Source organism: Aricia agestis, chromosome 8, assembly GCF_905147365.1.
Source record: "Aricia agestis chromosome 8, ilAriAges1.1, whole genome shotgun sequence".
Taxonomy (NCBI): domain Eukaryota; kingdom Metazoa; phylum Arthropoda; class Insecta; order Lepidoptera; family Lycaenidae; genus Aricia; species Aricia agestis.
This window is the reverse complement of record NC_056413.1, coordinates 8,096,213-8,111,063: the sequence shown is the minus strand read 5'-3', so window position 1 is coordinate 8,111,063 and position 14,851 is coordinate 8,096,213. Positions and strand designations below refer to the sequence as shown.

The following is a 14,851-nucleotide window of genomic DNA, read 5'->3' as shown; positions in this document are numbered from 1 at the left end:
ATTCAGAAAAAAACAAGATTACGTAGTGATTAGTAGTGATGTAATTTTTCGGGTCGTTAGAGATGTACTTTTTCCTTAAATAAATCACGAGGAGGGAGTCGTTAAAACGAATAAAGTTCGGGGACGAGATCCCTCCAGCTATTTTTTAATCGTGAGACTTTGATCATAATTCGTTTGAGAAATTAAAGGGACTAAGTGCGTCCGATGTAGGCGGAGTAACTTTGAATAAGTCGAACATAATGTGGGCCGAGAGAGACATAATTGTTATATGACGGTTCAATCTATTTTTGTCGTATCACTTCATGATTAAGCGTCGATTACGGATGACCGATCTGCGTAACCTAAAAAAGACATTCTTCAGCGTAAATTCGTTAGTCGTACGTATAAACTTCTTACAGTCCAAAAAACTACAGATCGAGGAGCTTGCCATCCTGACATTTCTTTTATTTCATAATTCATACGTATTCATTCCTTTTCATGTTATATGCTCGGCGACCCAAAACGAGTGATTTTTTGGCTCTTGAAAAGGGTCATGCCAGGCTTTGGTCCCTATGAAAAAAATATGACCAACTGTTATACAAAGACGATCAACCCTTCTGAAATATTTGATGCAATATTTTTAACTTACGTTTTTAGTCAGCTAACAGGAGAGTTGATCCATAACTTAAGACACTGTCTACGATTGGTAAAGTATATTTTTTATTCAAAGGTTACTTTAAATGGAAAAATGGAAATTACATTTATTGACTACAATAATTACTAGTTGTTACTACGCGTACTCTAAAATCCTGCGTGCCGAACTAATGTAGCGTAACCTTTAGTTAAATTAGCGATAGTAAAGTTGCTAATTTGTTGTTATATTTACATATACATGATGACTGTAAGCTTGTAACTTGGTATACTTAAATTTTATAGCATTTTTATAGCTTGAAGATTAACCTACTTCGTTTCGCATCTTTTTCAAATCTATAAATAATACACAGTAGCATGATGTCATACAAAATTTTTATTTTTACATAATTTAAAATACCTACTTATTATTCCTTAGTGGGAATCGAACGTTTGACCTCAGGGTCGTGAGACCACGCTCTAACCATTGGGCTGTTGGGGCGGAAAATACATAATTCTATGATGTATTACCACAGAATATATATGTATTACGTAGTTGGCGATCTTGATTTATGCAACAATTGTATGGTACAATAATTATAATAAAGACAACTTCAATAGACATACATTATTGAAAATTTTAACGAAGAAATGGATATTTGCGACATTAAAACATGATAACATTATATTGTATTTAATGCTCTTTAATATAATTTATCATGTTTTCCTTGACTTTTAGTTTTTACTGTACTTTCCGATTTTACGGGCTTGGTAGTAGGTATCTGTCACATAATAAAACGAAGATCGTCGAACGAAGATTCAGTGTGACACTTTTAAAACAGTTTTAAACCTCATTGCTAAGGTTTTATTACCCAAGTTTCTGCCTTCGTCCGTACAGAATACTACTGTTCGTGACTACTTCATTGTTATTATAAACTCTACGACTATAATACAAACAATATGCACGCCAAACACAATTTCTTATTCATATTTTCTATCAGAAAACAGCGGTGGATCAAACGCCCGCACGCTCGGGTGCATATTCGATGCGAAGTAATATGCAGGAATGTATCATCATAATGACTAACAGCACGTCAGTCACGTCATGGTCAAAGTACAGTCGGTGACTTGAATACTTTGAGGACTTTGCGGTACAGACGTTAAGAAAATTTACTTAATAATATAATATATTAAATACCCGCGAAACGCTTATTCGAAAAGTATGTTACAGCCGAGCCTTTGATCTAGACTTGGCTGGGGCACTGCCGTGCCCCCAGATAGATGTCTTACATTTAGATCTCGGTGACCGGAAAAAATAGATAGTATGTATGTACAGGTCTACCAGGATCTGATGGCAAAATGGGAAAATAGAAATTGACGCTAGCAATATTGGTGTAATTGGAGTAAAACGTTTTGATACTTTTTTTCCATGCCATCAGATACTGTTAGACCTATAGTTATGTATCCGTATCATATTTTATGTCAATTTTCTTAGCCAATAAAGATACATAATAACCAAATAATAACAAATATATTTTGCACAAATAAAAACTTTTCCGTTCGTCGTATGAACTTTTTTTTCATGAAACAAAAGTAATTGGCGCGATTAATTGATTGAAAGAATTGAAACTCTACTCCTCCGCGCTACGTAGAGTTTTTTTTTTTTTTTTTTTGAAATGAAATTGAAATGAAATTTTATTTTTCCAAACAGAATAACAAAATAGACAAAAACAGTTATTTATCTACAGTAGTTTAATGTTTTCAGTCTGTACAAAAATTACTAGTTTTAGTATAATTTTTGTGTTACCTTAACTTAACTTAACCCTAACCCCCCGGGGGGTCACATTACTATTACATGATGTCAAAATACCAAATGTGATTGATTAAGAATAATTAAAACTTTAGATTATCCTGCACGTGCTTTATTTATTCCCTAATAAGACATGTTTCAACAAATGAATAGGAAGTCCCATAATGTACTTTTTAGGTTTCTGACTCCTATATTTTTAAATAATCCTTGATAAACAAAGTGGGGGGCCACATAACCACCTTCTCCTATATTATTTTTGTATACCTACAGGTGTGAGGTGTCAGGCCGGGTGTAACAAAACAAAGTGATAATTGGTAACGGTCGTGTTGTATGTCCCTTATGTAGAGTTCACTGTCAGAGTATCAGAGTTTTTTTTTTTGGGATTTGTATTTTATTTAAGAGCCTATGCTGTCCCACTGCTGGGGGCGAAGGCCTCCCCCAAAGTCTTCCAGGGATTTGTATTACAAAAGTAAAAAAAGTTACTCTTTCAGCGCTGCTACTAAAACTCTATAATGCTAAGTACTCACATACGGTTTTACTCGATCGAGCAATCACGTAGAATAAAAATCACGGCTTGGGCTTTCGTTCACACATTCAGCATTACTCGATAGTTGTACTACAAATCGAGTAAAAATTATCGTGTGGACCCAATGCGGACTGCAAAACTCACACGCTTGAGTAAAACTTGACGGCTCGCGTCGAGGAAGATTGAAGGAAATTAGATTTATTTAATTCTATCGAGCCGGCTCGATGCGATCCTTCGAGTTGTGAGTTTTGCGGTCCACATGATAATTTTTACTCGATTTGGAGTAAAACTATCGAGTTTTAGCGATAATGAGTACTGATCATAAAGGGGACTTATACACACCCTAAAGTATTACCACTTTGTTTGTTACACCCTGCCTAAGAGACCTTTTAGACATGAGGCAGGCGCAGGTGTAAAGAAAAGCATGTGTCGGAAGGCTATTTTTGTTAACTGCAATTGCTGCATCGACGTCTGTTTTTAACAAGTATTATGATACTAGTTGACTCGTTAAACTTCGTATCATTATAATAATACATTTTCTCACCTTACAAACATTGTCTAGAATTCCACGAATATTTCAAGACTAAAATTATAGCCAAATCGGTCTATTCGTTGTTGAGTTTTGGAGAGACTAACAAAATTGAAGATCTATTTTTATATTTGTGAATGGTTGACCAATAAAGGACCTGAAGGGATTGGAAAGGGTTTTTTTGTTTGATTTTTTAATTACATGGTCTTTTAGCTTTGTTTTGGTGTATATAATCAGAATATTTTTAGGTGCCGTAGTTTTTTTAATGACTTTTTTGTGAACCGAGGCAGTTCTACATTCTACAACTTGTTTCTACATGAAACTTCAAATGCGATTTACTCGAAATGCAATTATTTACCTTGAGGTCCCTTTTTGTCAACCTCTCACATTGATAGAGATTGAGCAGTGAGCTGATGATGGTGCGAAGGTAAAACTCAGCAGTAAATTTCGTTTCGCTATTATCAATTTCGCCGAGTTTAATTTTGTACTTCAATACCTGATGGAGTGACCTCGATACCAACAGATCGGGCGCGAATGTGAAAACGTCATGGCGTTGAGTGGTTACTTGATAATAATAATTATTATTATTGTTTTACACAACTAAGGATCAGTTCACATTTCAACGTTACAAACCGTTACGATGCATTTGAAAAGGAGCCATATAAATCGTAGTACGCTTGTTTGTACACTGTCCCTTATATCCACGCTCGCTTACTAAGCACATGTAGTGCTATTCAGCTTTGAAGCCTCTTTTTAAAGAATTTAAGTTTTGAATTCTAGTGAATTCTCATGCTGTCGAGGGTCTTTTGGTCAAAGTCTTTCATTTATATTCCCCGAAACTTCGTTTGCACCGATTGATCGTTTATGAATACGAGGGAAATGTGCGGTACATTTTGTATTACAAAACTATTCTTATCGTGATTCGAGTCGATTTCGAAGGTCCACAGCGGTTTAAGGCCATCCCCTGAGCATGCGACCTTGACCATACATTAGCCGCGTTGCCGAGATCGCGCCAAAATCCTATTTATTTACTTATCTTAGTTCAAAATTGACATAAAAAAAATTCAAACGTCCAGTATGTATAGTTAATGAAATTGTCGATATATTGGCGTGTGTTTCAAATAATCGATAATAATATATTGGCGTGTATTTCAAATAATCGTAATTTGTAAATACTAGGGAGAAACTGAATGTATGCTTGAATTTAAATAAATTGGTAGGTATTACTTTGGAAGCTGATAATTATATAATGAGTATAAAAAACAAAAATAGGAAATTAGTAACTATTTAAGGAAGTATACTGAAAATAATTGCTGTATTTTTATTATAACTAGAGATCGCCCAATGGTCGAAATTCGACCTAAGATTCAACGACATTAAGACTACTACCTATATTTTGTAAAAAATATATTTTACTTTATAATTTTTTTTCAAATCTTGTCTCTAGGACTTAGCTGATCTCAAACTGTACACGACAAGACAGTAGACAATGCTTACACGGCCAGTTTGAGATCTCAAACTGGCCGTGTAAGCATTGTCTAATAGTATCTTAGATTCAATAAAAAAAACTATAATCCATTTTCAATTTGTCAACTTGTTGTCAACAGTCTTCAACCATAAATAAAAGACTATAATTCGTATGTATAGGCTTGTTACTCAAAAATCTGTCATTTCTCATGTGTGTGTCGTAGTGTGTGTACTGTTTTATTTGCTAAAAATATGTATGATAAAAGCATAATTTTAAAATAATATTAGCTCGATGCACTCCTTTACCATATAAACTATAACTGTGCAAAATTTCAAGCACCTACGTTTCCCCATTTTTCGTAAAAAGGGTTACAAAGTTTTTCGTTCGCGTATTAAGTAATAATTATAATTACGATTTATAGTAATAATTACGATTTTGTAGCTTTGAAAATATGAGTTAATAAGGCTTTAAAAACGGTAAATTACGGCATCTCCGTAGGGGGAGCGTCTTAAGTTAAAGTGTAACCAACGTGAGGATAATTATTCTTTTGAGCTCTCGTTGAATATATTTCTTATCAAATAATTAATAATTTATTTGTAAAGTAAAATAAAACTGGCACAAAAAACATAAAATAATATACATATGCTTAAATTATAAGCATGATCTCAATTTTACGGTGAATGCATCCGTTTGTATATTGTGTTTTGGATGGGTCTGTATTTTAATAATACAACAATGGCTTATTAAGATAACTAGTTAAATGGTTCCATACTTTTTATTAGTGTAACAATAAATGCGTACTTAAGATTGTATGACAGGCCCCAAAGTTGATATTGTACCATACTAAAAATCGATCATTTCTTTTTTCTATGTGAAAAAAAAAACCCTAATATTTATAAAAAGGAAAGATTCCAGGAACATTTTAATTTTTTTGTAGAAATAATAATTTATTATGAGGATAATAATGAGTTGAGCTGCTACCTCATTAATACTCATTATTATGTTACCAGTATGTTTAAGGAATTTAATATTATCTACTATTATTGTAAAGTCCAAAGTTTAAAAGTTTGTTTAATACTATGTAATTGTTTACGCAAAAACTATTAAGATTTTGATACAAGCTCCATACATTTTCTGTAAAACTCTACATTTGATTAAAGTTAAGTAAGTAATCGAAAAGTCTTTAGGTGTGGAATCCAAAAATATAATACAATAGCCTAAGTTTTATAACACATAGGATAATATTATAATTAATAGGTTTTGGCCGCGGGTAAAAGCCAGTATATTTTAGCAGTTTAGCATAATCATTAGCATAACATAATTAGAAATTATAATTAAACTATATTTAAAGTATTTCGTATGAAACAAATACAATACGTGGTTGCTAAAAATATCCGTGCGTCATCAAAAACATTGTTCTTTTTTCAGCCTCCGCTGACCCTTCCTTCTCAGAATTTTCTCAACAAACCCGTTTGTGATGCTTAATGACGAAATCGCTGGAGTCCAAATTATACGTCAGATTATTCGTATTCCGTACGAGCGAAATATTTGTTAAAGTTTTTAACTAACAGGCAGAGTCGAAGCGACGCGTCACGTTTTTAGGTAAAGCATATTTTCTGAGCTATGAAAATAAGGTGTAGGCAAAAAACGTGTGAGTTGACTGATTCTCCTTCAGAATTCGTGCATAAATGCTCCAATTTTGTCTAGGTTACATTTTTTTTGTTCGTCTACGATGTACAGCTACCACTGCTGAGCAGAAGCCTTCCCTAGAGTCTTTCATTTACATTTGGCGTGTCTGTCTGTTTGTCTGTCCGTGGCATCGTAGCATCCAAAGGGGTCGATCGATTTTGATCTAGTTTTTATAGTTTGAAAGCTGATATGATATAGATTCTAGAGTGTTCAAAGCAATTGTTCATTATCATCAGCCCGCTCAGTGCTGGAAAATTTGGTTTTATCTATTTCATGAAAGGTTGTAAGTAACTTCTGGAGATTTGATTGGTTCAATATTTTGTATTCTGATTCCTGACAATAATTAGAGCTTTTAATAAGGGGTTGTTTTTAAATTTTGTTTAAATAAGTTATTTTCATATAACATGGATTGAGCCGATGCGGAACTCTAAAATTATGTATTTATCGGCTAAATGTGTAATTACATAATTAGTTCGGTTAAAAGCTTCTCACGGGAACAAAGGCCGCATAAATATCTGATATGAGCAAGAAAAACTCGCTCTTAATTTATGCTTTAATAATTGTTCTTGGAGTTACAAGTTACCAGCTTTTGCAATTCGACAATTTTGTAAGAAAGATACATCCATACTAATAATATTTTAAATAACGAAAGTTTATAGTAGAGGAGGGGAGGGAGGGTGCTATTTTTGTAGTCACTCGAGCGTCCTGGAGACTAAGTAGGTTTTGTGCATTAGATAAAACTGATTAAAAAATAATAAGAGCGTTTTTTATTTTAGTGGTGGGTTCAGAAACTGCAACCATTTTAAAGTTTTGAAAGCTTAGTTAGAAAATTATGAAGCTTTACTTTTTTATATTTTAAAATGTACCGACAGGCTTACCAAACCTTTGAATCGTTAGTGCTTTATATGGAAGCTTCTTTGGGGTATACTAAACATCCAGTATCTTAATCTAACAGATCCGATGACATTTCAATGTAAAAAAAATTAACCCACCACATGAGAAATCTGATTTCTATACCGTGATAACTAGACACAATATGTCGGAAGCCTGTACAAGCTTAATCTGACACGCTGGAGCTACTCCCAAAATCCTCTCTTCCCCTCCCCAACTATTACTTTTTCACGCCCAAACTGCTGAACCGATTTTCCTAAAATGGTATAGAGATTGTTGGTAGAGTTGTAAAGATAGTATAGAGATACTTTGAGTCCCGGGAAAGGATATAGAATACTTTTTACCTCGGAAAAATGTACGGTTCTCGCACGATAAATGAATTTCTCTGCAACAAACTTACGGGCGTCATAATTTAATTATGTAGTATCTATTATATTACGTAAGTATGCATGAAAACTTGTGAATTAGATAATTTTGTAAAAAAAAAGGTACTTAACTACTATTTTATACAAAATTATAAAATGTAACTACTATTACTACTACTACCCCCAGGGGTCCAAGCGAGACTATACGGGGGTCTACTGTTGGCCCTCACAAAAAATGGGGGTCCACAATTGTAGGCATGTCCATGTAAATTAATTTGGTTAGCAGTGAACTTTTGTGTTAGCTTCATTTCGCTTATTAGAAAGCATAGACCAGTGATGGCGAACTCTGGGCCTGCCTTATCAACGTACGACTTTTTGAATAATCACTATGTCATAGACGTGCCATAATATTTTTCTATGTAATCCTGACGCGCATATTTAAAAATCTAATTTCCCTAGCCTAACTTGACGCTTATTTGTCGAATAATCACTATAATAATTTTGTGATCAGTAGCGTGCCCAAAATTTTATGTTGTGTGTCATATTTGGTTCGTCATCCCTGGCATAGGCGGATAATTTGATGAAAAGCACAGTGACTGTTGCTTAAAATAATAGTAAGTTTCATGGTATTGTAGAGGGGGAGTGCTTAAGGGGTCCGCAGTATGACCCAACAGCTTAAAAGTGGGCTACGAAACAAAGGAGTTTGGGATCCTCTGAACTAGGGTATCGTTCTTTACCTTCTACAAATTCATTTAGACCTAATTTAAAATTATTTTGGTGCACTTTATCTCTTAAAGTGGGATTTAGTGTATGTTCTTTATGCTTTCACATTAATAAGATAATATCGTAGATTAGATGCTTTAGTAACTCTCATTATTGGGCGGCCTTTAAATTTAATACAACCTCTATTATCTAGGGTCCGAAATCCGAATATTAACTAACCCGAAACACTTAGGCCAACATAAATATCATATAACCGGGGTATTCCATCGCATACCAAGTTTTAATAGACTCTGTGTCAAAACAGAAGCACGCGCTGATAATAATTTATGATATCTTATTCTTCTAAGAACTATGTCTACAAACTTGTGGGACATGATACTTTACGGAAAAATTATCACCCCTATTGATTTGTCCTTTAACATATAGTTGGGGAGGGGAAGAGGGGATTTCGGGAGTAGCTCGAGACATGTGTCTAGTTATAATGGTATAGAAATCAGATTTATCATGACGTGGTGGGTTAAAAAAAAATTAACATTGAAATGTCATGGGATCTGTCAGATTAAGATACTGGATGTTTAGTATACCCCAAAGAAGCTTCCATACGAGTATAAAGCACTAACGATTCAAAAGTTTGGTAAGCCTGTATGGTACTTTTTAAAATATAAAAAAGTAAAGCTTTATATTTTTCTAACTAAGCTTCGTAGATATTTTATTTTGCACTAAACTAAATGATTTAGTCCTTGCTGTCTAAAATATATTTATAACTGACTTAAATAAGCAATTTTCTGTATATATTTTTTCTTTCAAAACTTTTAAATGGCTACAGTTTCTGAACCCACCACTAAAATAAAAAACGCTCTTGTTATTTTTTAATCAGTTTTATCTAATGTACAAAACCTACTAAGTCTCCAGGACGCTCGAGTGACTACAAAAATAGCACCCTCCTCAATTATTTATACTAGCTGTCCCGTTAATGTTGTTTTGCAATATAAAGTATTTCACCCATTATATTTAATTGAAGTGACTAAATAAGTATGTCATCATGGCAACGTCCATCGCTATCCCGTCGTACAAACAATAGTCGCCACTCGCCGTCAGTCAATTGTAAAATTTACTATTATTTATTCAACAAAGTTTATCAATATAAAAAGTGCCCAATAGCCGGTTCTCAGACCCATTGAATATGCATAAAATTTGGTTATAATCAGTAAAGCCGCTTTTGAGGAGTACGGTAACTAACAACAACACGAGAACTTTATATATTATATAAAGATGTAGATGTGTTATCATCGGTCCGTCAAGGTTTTGTTACTATTAAAATATAAGAAAACTGCCTTAAATACTATTACCACGCAGAAACACGACGGGAGCCCTCAAAAAGCTCGGCTTTTAGCTAGTATTTACGTAAGCGGAAGAGCCAGGCGTGTACATAAACGAGTAAATGATGAAACATCGCTGAATCATCGATACCCTCATTACATAACTGTTAACTTTCTTGCCGATCTGACACACTCACGCACCGCTCTACAAGGTCAACCAGTTAACGTAGTAAGTAAGTATATCTTGTAGACTGTGCTTTAAATTATTATCAATTCCACAAAAAAGGGTTTATTCCATTATAAGAACTTTAAGTTTATTTAACCTTTAGGAATAAAAATGTCTTAGAAGGTGTTTGTTTTATGGATTTAAAGAAGTTTTTGATCATGGGATCGTTTAACCCTTTTGGGTTGGAATTTAAAAAATCTTGCTTATTTGATGCCTTCATCTAAAATATTTTTTTTTGTCTTTTGTGTATATGGCCCACCTATGACAGTACATCTATTAATTATAAGGTTTGCTGGAAGAGATATCTCTTAAGGAGATAAGTACGCCGATGCATTATTTTAACATACATTTAATTTATGTATCTTTGTAACTTTGTGCATAAAGAATAAATAACTATTTGTGCAAAACTTCCATTGTTAGGCCTGTTTTTAGGGTTCCGATAATGACGTATGCGCGTGGGCAACCATACGGACATTTAAAAATCTTGTCCCAGGCACTACAGTATTTGAGGAGTGGTTACTTCGCTCTGAAAAATACTGTATAAATCATCCATAACGGATGTAAAGGCCTAGTTTATTGAGTTTCCGAAACAGTCATTCATTTGTTTTTTTTTAATTTTCCAAAACTAGCGGTACTAAGGAACTCTATATTGCGCGTGGCCCGACACGCACTTGGTAGGTTTTTTTTTTATCTAATACAGTCTATAATATAATTATTTCATGTACCTATTATTATTGATAATATATTATTTTCTATATATAGAGGAAAAAAACTTTTCATTTGCAGCTGGAATTTGCTTCTGAAACTAGAACGATTCTATTTTTAGAATTAGATACTAGGTTGCGAAAGTCCGCTCAAAAAGATTGAAAATTTAACTGCTGATTGGTTAATTTTAAATTCGATTTATACTTGTGAATTCCTTGCTCTAGATAACAGTCTATAATGCTAGCAATTCTGATTAGACTCACTCAAGTAATTACTAGTAATATAGTTATTTATAAATATACTATATAAGTTGAGTAACTAGTAAAATAACTTGTAAATAAAAGTCACTTACTGACTATAAATCGCTGTAGATTTTCTATACCATAACTACACGGATCTTGTAGAAAAGTAAAAAAACTAATATTTAATTGTGCTATTTTAGATATTTAATATTAAAGAAAAAGTAGGAATATTAACCACTAAAAAGTGAAACTGAACAGGGCTGTTTTAACTCACAATATAATATTTTAATTGCACACTTAACCTTTTTTTTCTATATATTTTATACGTGGGAGAGCCATGTTTCGGCACGAATGGGCCGGCTCGACCGGATAAATACCACGTTCTCACAGAAAACCGGCGTGAAACAGCGCTTGCGCTGTGTTTCGCCGAGTGAGTGAGTTTACCGGAGGCCCAATCCCCTACCCTATTCCCTTTCCTACCCTCCCCTATTCCCTTCCCTTCCCTACCCTCCCCTATTACCCTATTCCCTCTTAAAAGGCCGGCAACGCACATGCAGCTCTTCTGATGCTGCGAGTGTCCATGGGCGACGGAAGTTGCTTTCCATCAGGTGACCCGTTTGCTCGTTTGCCCCCTTATTTCATAAAAAAAATATATATAATGTAACACAGCTATAAACTACACATAAAATTATAATATAACGTTTTACTATAATATGTGATAAAATAAAGCAAGAGTTTCTCTGTGCCTACGCGAGTCAAGCCTACTGCCTACGTCAATTTTTTACTGCTCTGTGAGCTAACAGGTGACGAAGGAATGACAAAAAGTAGCCGCCACAAATAAGGAGATCAACTCATAAATATTGAAAAAAGCTCAGAAAAAATATGACACCGGTCGTAAGTTATGATAATTGAGCAGTGGTGAAAAAACAATAGTACTATTGTATAACGTTCCCAAATAAAAAATTATAAATCAATATTAGAATCTAAGTAGAGTTAGTATGTTATGCAATTAGTACTTAAGAAAATAGTACACTATCTGCTATCAGGCTGTAGGTACATTATTAGGCCGTCGCCCGTCAGCTTAAAATGTTCGTCCTGCCTTACAGTGAGTAACAGCTGATTGACATTATATTAACATACTTTAGGTTAAGATTCATTTTTAAAATAAACATAATGTTTTTTAGGATAATTCTCTGAGGCACCCATGATTAAATTACTAAATTATGCTCTCATTTCGGTACCCATTGAATGGTGAATCGGTGAATGAGTCTTTACAAAGGGCAATCTAATTACGGAATCCGTCTCCTGATATTAATTTAGTTACTTCATCTTGATAATTGTATTATATTTTTTTGTAACGTGGGAGAAGTCAATAAAGATTTTTGATTGAAAAAATTGTGATTCGGATACATAATGTTACAATTTATATGTTCGGGATTCGTGCTTGGCCGGCCGAAACCACTGCTCCGTGAAGAAACATCATACTTTCGTATATGCTCTACAAATCTTTCTAATTTATGTGAAAACATGAGGGTGCTCAAGAAAGTTATCAATGCATCGAATCATCAATTAATTTAATCGATCTCTATCCTGTCCATCTATTTATTTGCTTAAACACGGAGTTTTATAAACGTATGATTTTAATGCAATTTAGCACAAGTGTAGAGTAGCAAAATGTAAAATTTATTTTTTACAGATATGTAGCAGGGAATATTTATTTGCATACTAAATTAACATGGTATTTAGTCAATTAGTTAATCAACAAAAATTTACTGATCTTTTTAAAACAAGTAGCCTAGCTTAAACTTAACTCTACCATTATTGTACTTCATTCTTTGAGACTATTATTATTCTTGAATCTAATATCATTATAATTACTATCTACGCACTATTTACTCCATCTATAGTTATTGCATTACTTACATTTTAGTGACCAGCTAACATAAAGGACCTTGTGACGTTAATGCAAACTATCAGCATTCTACAATAAACGCAAAGTTTAGTATGGTCTAAAATAGAACTACATTTATACCATAATATAAGTGAGATAACTAATCTTCCTTTCGTTGGTGATTAAGTCATTATTGGTACCTTAGTTTTTTTTTCGTTAAAAAAATTTGGAATTCCAATAGGATTATCTGCGGTATTAACTCTTAAAGTGCCAATAAATAATTAGATGTTTTAGCTTACGAACATTATCATAGTTTAACCTTAGCACGTGTAGTGTAGGTGTAGTGCGAACATACAGTATGATGTCATTATGTTCAAGTCACTCTGTCATTACTGGAAGCGGCCCCGACAATGCCTGTGACACACTACTCTATTTCTCGGTTATGCAAGTCGCAATTTTCATTCATAAACACCTGTTTACTTACAATTAAAATGCAACAATAATTACAACTACCTGGACGAATCCTTAAAACACTGTCACTACACCAATACAAAGTTATAAACACAACACTTCACAGCGATCACGGAAAATCGACAGAAATGATAATTTGTCAGTACTCGAATGCGTACGGTCTGGGCACATGCGCGGGCGCAACTGAGTGACGGAGGCTCTACTCCCCCCTCCTCGCTGCAAGGCTGCCTCGACGCATTCCATCTGTGACGACTTGCCCATTTATGTCTTTGGACATGGTTGACGGCCATATGGTTTCTCATTCTGTCACGTTTTTCAATGGGATTGTCGCAAATTGTACTATAATGATGCGATGGTGTTGTGACCTCTATGTTGTTAGTACTTACATAATGGTCATAGTTGGTACATGGCAAAAAGCATGAGCTTGTATCAGCCTTAGTTTTTCTTATTGCATGTAATGTTAAGTACGGAAAAATATGTAAATATCTCTATAATATAGTCCGGGTTCCGTAGAATAAATATTTTTTTTATTACTTTCAAACAAATTTTTTGTGAGTAGCTTCATTTTGATAAGACAAACAACATTTTTATCTGCGATCCGTTTTAGGGTTCTGAAATCAACAAAACTTGGTTGACTACGGTATCCTAAAAAGGAACCCTAGCCAGCAGATTTTTTGTATATTGATAGGTTAATAGTTATATAATAATGTAGGAGTAACATTGTCCTACAAATAGGTCAATCCATATTTTAGGACCATATGAAATCAAAGTATCAAATCCTTATACTATCTCTGTTAGCTACCACTTCCAAGATTTTTCGCAGTTCAAGTGTAGCTGCATGTGTTCATAGTTCATACTATGTATGATGATTTTTTTTTTATTTACCGTTTAAAACAAAACATATTACAAAACATTATAATATAATATATCATCGAGAAACCACGAAGGTAAGGTACGATTTGATCGCATGCTGTCGCGCGGACACCGCAATAGTATAGTGTATAATATGTTCCGCTCAAAGACCGAAAACGCTCAATGAGCGGAAAAAAAATAGCTAACAACGCATCGTGGTCACAGCTGTGAAACAGCCACAATGCGAAATTCGCGTTGTGGCCGTAATGAAAACGGCCACGACGCGTTCTGGCAATCACAAAAAGACCTTTTGATCTACAGACTACAGTATACACTACCTACACGATACGACTATAGTGTACACTATTTTCCGCCTCCGTGGTCTAGTGGTTAGAGCGTCGCTCTCGACTCCGGAGGTCGTGGGTTCGAATCCTGCGTTGGAAACATGTTATTTCCAAGTTTGGTTTAGGACAATGCAGGCTGATCACCTGATTGTCTGACAAGTAAGATGATCCATGCGTCGGATGGGCATGTA

The 14,851-nt window shown here is 34.2% G+C and overlaps 1 protein-coding gene across 2 annotated transcripts in view; it reads right to left on the bottom strand.

Annotated features, from left to right (window-relative positions):
• Positions 1-13,635, bottom strand: part of LOC121729811 (filamin-C) — a 149,398-nt gene extending 135,763 nt beyond the window's left edge. The window contains exons 1-3 of one of the 2 annotated variants that reach the window (XM_042118440.1): positions 13,507-13,635; positions 3,442-3,448; positions 3,284-3,288 (exon numbers count right to left, since the gene is read on the bottom strand). The gene's annotated coding sequence lies outside the window, so the exon portion shown is untranslated. The remainder of the gene's footprint in view (positions 1-3,283; positions 3,289-3,441; positions 3,449-13,506) is intronic. The other variant, XM_042118441.1, reaches the window with a different exon arrangement.
• Positions 13,636-14,851: the final 1,216 nt, after the last annotated feature.